Genomic DNA, 7,921 nt, shown 5'->3' with positions numbered 1-7,921 from the left:
GCATTTTTCCCTTGTTAGAAAGAAACTTATTGAATTTAACGTTACTCTACATTTCTTTAGATTGTGTATCTTGTTTTGGCGCGATTTTTTGTTCTGTTCTTCCGTGTTATTTGCACTGAAAGCTTTATTAGCATAAGAGTAATGTTGCATCTTTCTCCATTGTTTGGTCTTGGTTCTTCAGTTTTAGTATGTAACATATGTTCGGTGGTTTCTGTTCTTTTACATTGTTGGAAGGTGCAAGTTCGGTTCTCTCCGTTTTGCTATGGAAAACAAAACATGGGTTTTGTGTTTTGTTTAGTGGATGGAAAAGACACGCTTTGCTCTCTTGGCTGGAACCCATGTTTGTCTTCTAAGCTTATCCGGTTCAGGTATGCTTCTGTTTTGTTCTTGTTTTTGTTTGTTGTTTTTCCCATTGTTCTGACACTGTTTCTTCTTCCCTTGTATTGAAATTTTAAATATTTTTTTGAATCGTTTAAAGAGGCTCACTTTACTTTCTATTGTCCCTTTAAATACTTTTGTTCTCATTTGATGAAGAAAATAGAAAAGACGATGAACCACTTTAGCTGTTTTGTACTTTGTTTTTGCCAACTGTATTGTTCTTTTGGGTTGATATTTTTTTAGATTTCCAAAGTTGACTTAAATTTTAACACTTTCAACTCAATTGTGTCACTTGCATGACAGGTGGTTGCTGAAAGAAGTTCTTTAATTCATCACAGAATATTGAATCTATAAAAGAAATGTCTGTTTCCTATAAATGTAACAACCGGGTTGTACAAAAGTTTATATATATTTAGAATTCGCTTCAAGGAAGAAATACAGTCTCAATTGGATGCATGAATGTCAATAATCTAACCATCATTGAAGTGCACTAGTATTTTAACTTGGACAATTCTTGTCATGCCATTCCTTTTCCTCATGTCCATTTCATCAAGTCTCGTTTTCTACTTCCTAGTAGGGCTGAGAGATGAATTAAACTTCTTAATGTACTTTGTGCTATACATTTTCATGTATCTTTTAGCAAGTGAAGCAATTATGTTTGTCACGGAAGTTGTTTATCGTTTTGCTGTGTTCATTTTATTATGCAGATAATAATCTCTGCTTATTAGTTGTAGGTGTCAGAGAGTCGGTACAGAATTTAGTAGGGATAAATTCGCCTTACTTGCACCGTTGCATTGTACAATGAAATTATTTTTTATGCATTTTGCATTTCCTCTATCAGTTTTCAGTTTATAATGAAATTTTGTAGCTGTATGTGTTTCGTCAAATTATTATCATTAATTAAATGTGTATCATTCTCAATCCCCAAAGGAAGCAGATCTCAAGATCCTTGTCGTTTTTTCTTGTGACTTACATTGGGGTCGTTATTTTGTTTAGGGTAAAAACAAATGTTTTTTTTTTACAAAACGTGTATGACGTTTTGTCTCTGTATAATAAAAAAAATATTATTCAAAAACGACGTTTTCTCTTTTTATATTTTACTTTAAAAATATATTTGTTTTACAAAACCGCAGTAACGTTATGTACTATCATAACAGGAATGTCAAATATCAAAACGAACAAAAATTATCGCATTTCACATTAAAATTGTCTATATCTAAAAATCTTAGGCTGTATGTACCATATGTGTTCAGATGACGTAAACAGAGGAGGAGGGTAAATGGATTAACGGATTAAAGTGCTAAAATCACGTATGAATAATTATACTTCGCTGAGTTAATAACAGTTATGTTGGAATAATAAGCTGATGTTATGCGCGAAGTGAACATTAGACTAATTAATACAATAGAATATACGTTAAAAAGTAAACCACGGAAGACAGTGAAATGTTAGACTGCTACAAAGCAGGTAACACATGGTGGTAGGTGCTGTTATAACTAAGGTTAAGACGAGCCTACTTCCTAACCAGAGTTAAGTATAGGACGAAGATGGTAACGATTATAAATAGGATACACTGGTAGGGATTTTGTTGCCGGTGCCTCTGGTTGGATCGGTTGGTTTGACGGACAGTTGAGTGGTTGTCCCCTCCTTCAATTTGACGTTGCTCCTGTATGCCTTCGTCGAAAGGGAGTAGTTGGTCAGGAATCGGTGATGGGTGGTGCCGAATGGATGTTGCATCAATTTGATGCAGTAGAGGACTATTGTTGGTGAGCTGAGTCTGTGATCGTCTACCAGATAGGAATTGTTCGAACGCCATACGAGCTTCATAGATGGTTTCGTAAGACTTATGGAGGTTGCCGCTAAATTCGTTAACTTGGCTATGACAGGCCGGCCAAGAACTATAGATACCAGGGACCCTCCCTATGAAAACAACATAGTATTTCTTCTTGGCACGGACCATGTTGAGATTCCAAGGGAGAGTTGTGTTGAGTATGTTTAAGATGGGATGTTGGTTTCGGTGGTTTTTAAAGGCAACGACGATGGCTCCTGTGATTTGAGCAGGAAATTGAAATTGTGCAACTGTAATATTTCCAACGGTTGGAAATTTATCGACTGTGGGGCTGACATGTGTCGTTTTGCAAGGAGAATAAACTAGCCTAACTTTTGGTTTGATAAAGGACAGGGTTCCGGTTGAAATAAAATATTATTAAATAACATATAAATTTCAATACTTAATTATAACAAATGAAAGATAAAACAAGTATGTAATTAAATTGTATCGACTCATTTATTTAACGTTTAATATACAGGTTGTAATTAAATTGTATTAACTCATGGGAGGTTGACGAAGGCTTGCAGGTCGTAGTCTGCGCGACACTGGATGCAGGGGATATGAGCGGCCCCTCCGAAAGCATGGACGGAGTTTCGCTCTGCTGCACATCTGCGATAGTCATACAGAAGAGGCATATGGCCCCTGGTCGAGCACCTAGGTGTGGCACAGACGGTGTGTTGTTCTTCTATATGGGGCATTTGGACCTCACCTGGCCACGAGATTGTCAGAATTGAAAAGCACCTTGCCTTACAATCAGCGAGTGAACCAGCCGCATCAAGCTCGCGATACAGTTCCAGCCCTTTTTGTTTTTCGTCGTTGTCGTCCGTGCGAAGCAGCAACGTCATGGTCAGTGCGTATTTGGCTGCTGCATGGCCTGTACTTGTTGCACTATTCATCATCTGGAGGCCAACATTTTCGTTATGTCTGATGAAGAGTTCCCGAAGTGCCTCCCGAAACAAAAGCTCTGGATGGCCAGCTACCATGCATCGATCAAAGAATCTCTTTGCCTCCGGACTGAGGCACCACCACCACGGTGTGGCATGCGGTGGTGGGATGGAAACACTCCGGTGAACAATATTGAAATCTCCCGCATCGCATGCAGCCTTACAGGTCATTCTGAGACTGCACAGGTCTCGAATGGAGTCTGAGGCAACTTTAATGGTAATTGCTACATAGATGTCGTTGAGAATGAAAGCGATATTTGAGAAACAGTCGATTGTCATTTTTAGTTTGTTCCTGTTGGTTCCTATTTCGATGGGGATGGGGATACGTGTTTAGAGTATAGGGTTTGGAGTGTGGCATAAGAGTGTATCCTCCATATTTATAAGTCCACCGACCCTGTTGGAAACCTGAACTTGAGTGTAGCAGATACGTTCTCAGTAATGCATGCGTAATATTAAACGTTAAAGTAAGCGTAACTATATTATGGTGAAAACTGAAAACTGTATGGGGAATGGTATTAATTATTGGAAAAGAATAGATGACCAAGAAGATTTTTCAAGAATGTTCCCCTAGCACTCTCCTAATTAAATTCACTCTATTAATGTTATTATAATACATTGTTCAGACGTTGTTAAACAAAAGTTGTTACTTAGCTATACTTTTCTAGACATGTAGTAGTACATATTATTCCACGTGCAGTCAGCAGAATGTTAAAGGTTTGGACAGATACTTAGCCGTTTAATATATGAATAGTTAATAGTTAATTTTTTATGTAATCTGAAAAGTTTAGGGTAGTTTAATACCATGGATGTGAATTTTGTGTTTTTGAAATTTGTTTCGTGTATCACATAGAGGGGAGATAATGTGACGCGTTTAATGTGAAAATGAAAAAGCGTTGAACATATGGTGGAGGGTGCGAAAAACGGATAGGTGAGGTTAATGCATTTATTACCGAATTTAAAGCCCCAGGGAAGCGGTGTGACTGTCCAGTGAGATAACTATGTATACATAATTGGATTGGAGAATGTGATGAGGCATGTCTTATATAAATATAAATAAGTTTCATGTTTGAGATTACTTCGCTGATGATTTTGTTAATAAGATTTGAAGTTTGTTACATCCTTTTGTGACTGGATCGCTGTTCATTGGGTTGGAAGAATGACGAGCCTCAGCGTGGGTGATGGAAGTTGTTCTTCCGGAGGAACTCGCCCTGGCGCCCCTCTCCGCGACGACGGTAGGCGGTTTCACACTATCTTTTTTCCCGGTTATCCTTGACGTTCACTCTTTTTTATTGTTTTTTCTGGGTTTGAATGTCTAAAGGTTGTCCCCGCCGTGAATCCTAACCAATTTGTCATCATGGAGGACCTTGAGCAGATGTTGCGCAGGGCATGTGACGCCCTAAAGACAGAGCCTCCAGTGTTTGAGCCCCGTGATTGTGTACACGTCCAGGGCCACCGCTACTATGGGTTTGTGGTTCGTGTGGGGGGCCCACGGGACAGAGTAAACTTTGTTGCCTACGGCAGGTTCTCATCCGACGAACGCCTGGCCAGGCAAGATGCCGCTTTATCATCCCTGCAAGTTGTTGTTGGAGAGTCTGGGAAGGAGACCCTCGACTATAATTACTACGTGGCTCACAGTTGCAGGGAACGACTTCTTGAGTTGGAGCGGATATCTAGTCTGTCCGTCGACTCCTGTGTCGCTGAACTGGAGGCTGAGAACGCTAGGCTTAGGAGTCGTCTGGCATCTTGGGACACCTTGCACGGCCGTGGATAATGGAATTCTTTGGTCTTGGGCTGACGGTTTAGTGTTTCTGGGGTTTGGGGTTTGTTGGTTTAGGGTTCATGGTTGACGGTTTTGAGGGTCTGTGGTGAAAGGTTTATTATGCATCTTTTTGGCTCGTTACTCTAACGATTATCTTATTTTTTACGTTTTGATGGAATACTAACTATCTATTTCTTTTTGTGTGGTTTACAAGGTTTGGCACAAAAAAAAAATTTGAAAAATTTCGTTACACACAGCTTCGAATATGATATATGATTTTCATTGCATAAATAGTCATGAGGCTATGCGTTATTTTGTTCTAAATTAGAGTGCATTGCATGCAATTGAAGTTACTTTTAAAGTCTTTTCACGTGTGGTTGCAAGTTTTTTGGACATAGAAGTGTTACATTTAATACGGAGGTAAGCGAAGAGCACACACGTTTCTATCGTAAATGTGGTAGCCGAAAGGGTATAAAGTGATTGCTGGAAGGTTGTGCAACCGAAATATGGATATTAATGTATTGGTTATGGAATTTAATTAAGTACCTCGGGAACTGGTGTCATTAGGCAGTTCCAATTGGAATGGAGAGGGAGAAGACTAAAGGCATGGGTCATAGTTCATGCGATTTGGTGTTTCGTTTTTGGCGTTGATGTAGTCAAAAGACAATAATTTTTCTATTATTAATTTTCTAAAGTTAGTAATAGGCTTGCTGATAACCAGAAAATTGGTTTTAAAAAAAACTCCACCTGACAGTATTGCAAAGAGTTCTTATGAAACATAATTTTATCACATCCTTGGTTAGGCATCACGGCTGCTGCAAATAAATATCGAAGCTTCGGCTAATGTCCTTGTTTGATATTTAATAGTGAAGAATGTGTTAGCCTAATGAGAATGACTGGGTTTGTGTGCTTTCTTGTTATTTGATTTATAATTATTTTAAAAAGATGGATAGTATTGATAGTTTATATTTCGTATCCATAAAAAAAATAAAGAAATAATGATTTTTTTTTATAAAATCTTCGCAGCTATAGTAATAATAATAATAACAATCATATTAATAATATTAATAATATTAATCATGATAATCATAACAATGGGAATATTCATAATAATAATAGTACATTTAAAGTATGTTAATCTTGAACCTAGTTTTTTCGAAAATATAAAATTTATTTCCAAGATTAATAAAAAAGTAATATTATTGTAACAGGAACAAAATATAACTATGATTTAAATTTTGAATAACTAGCAATCGAACTAAATAATTTAAATTTAAATGTTTAAATTAGGTAAACAACCTTCAAAATTAAATATCGAACATCGTTAGATAGTGGCTTTAAAATTTTAAAAAGTCACGGCTGGAGTAGATTACTTCAAATTTAGAAAATTACCAACTTAACCAAATAACTTCAAATTTAAAAATAACAAGCTACAAAAAAATTGATGATAATTTTAAAGAATAACCTGCAGATAACTCAAATTTATAAAACTTACAACCTACGTAAATAACGCAAATTAAGTTTAAGATTTTGTTGTCCATAAGTTTGCTAAAAAAAATTTGATGATATAACAAAATCTATGACTGACGTTATTTTCTCTAAATAGTTAAAACAACAAACCTAGAAACCAAATAGGTGTAATCAAACCGATGAGTATTGCGAGTGTCAAAACCCAGAAAGTTAAATCTTGATTGTAGAATAGTTAAGGATTCCCAAGATATGTGCATATTGGTACGACGAGTTAAATCTATAATAGTTATTCCGTAAATTTAATTTCTTGGATAATTATGATTTATTTGTCTTTTCTTCAAATAAAAGGTTATTTATTATATAATAAGAGTTAAATGTAGTTATAATTTAAAAAATTACAAATTACCAACATAATTAAATAATTTATATATGAGTTATTTAATTAATTCAATAATACAACAAAATTCAATTCCTAATCTATTGCAAAATATAAAGCCAATTCAGAGAGTTGACCATGACAATGATGTCCCCTTATTTTTTAAGTATTTTAACCCTACAATAAACCATTTAATAAAGCAAATTATATGGACAAAACAGACATAAAATTTGTTTCGAAAAATCTAATAACTTCCCACTTAAATGAAAACAGTTTTGTCACTTCTATTAACTTCCCACTCAAATCAAAACAGTTTTTTTACTTCTGTAACTATAGTAACACATCTTCCATTATGGGGTTTCACTGCAGTTTGAAATTGACTTTACTGTATTTTTCTTGCTGTTCTGTTCTTCTCCTATCTTCAACACACTCGCCTCCGTCCTCTTCCGTTGGATTCATCCATTGCATTTGAAAATTTCTTTCAGTTACTACTTTTTACGCATAACATTCACTTATATCTCTTCTTCTCTTTGGTTTACTAATCTAATCTATATTTTCAGTGATTTCGATGCTTTCTTGATTTTTCCCTACTTTTGACGTATGCTAACAGTACTTTAGCTCCTACTTTAGCTCCACTTTATAGGATTTGAAAAATTTTATTTCATTAAAAAATATTAGTAATAATATCTTTTCAGATTTTTTTTATATTGTTACTTTTTTTTTTAGATTTTAGAAATCATTAAAGACTAAGTTACGCTAGACTTTTATTTATATTAGACTAAATACTAAATTATTTTTTAAAAAATTAAATCATACTTAATAACTTATTACTATTAAGCTTTTTTTAAAAAATTTGGGGGCCGAGGCCTCCACTCGTCCCCCCTAGGTCCGTCCCTGTACTAAATAGTTTCATCATTCTTTTAACCCTTTTTAATTTGTCCACACTATCTTAACGTAGAAAGTTAATGCTCTATTTTTTTCTCTTACCTAGGAAGACCTAATTTTGTCATCTCACATGTATTATTTATTTTTTTAAATATGTGTGCACCTATCTATGAAAATAATTAAAGATCTTTAATATAAGATTAAAATAATAATTTTTAATTTATTAGAATTGTGTGCCTTCTAATTGAGTGTTTTGAATATGAAATTAAATTATCACT

Source organism: Arachis hypogaea, chromosome 6 (genome assembly GCF_003086295.3).
Source record: "Arachis hypogaea cultivar Tifrunner chromosome 6, arahy.Tifrunner.gnm2.J5K5, whole genome shotgun sequence".
NCBI lineage: Eukaryota > Viridiplantae > Streptophyta > Magnoliopsida > Fabales > Fabaceae > Arachis > Arachis hypogaea.
This window is presented reverse-complemented; position numbering follows the sequence as displayed.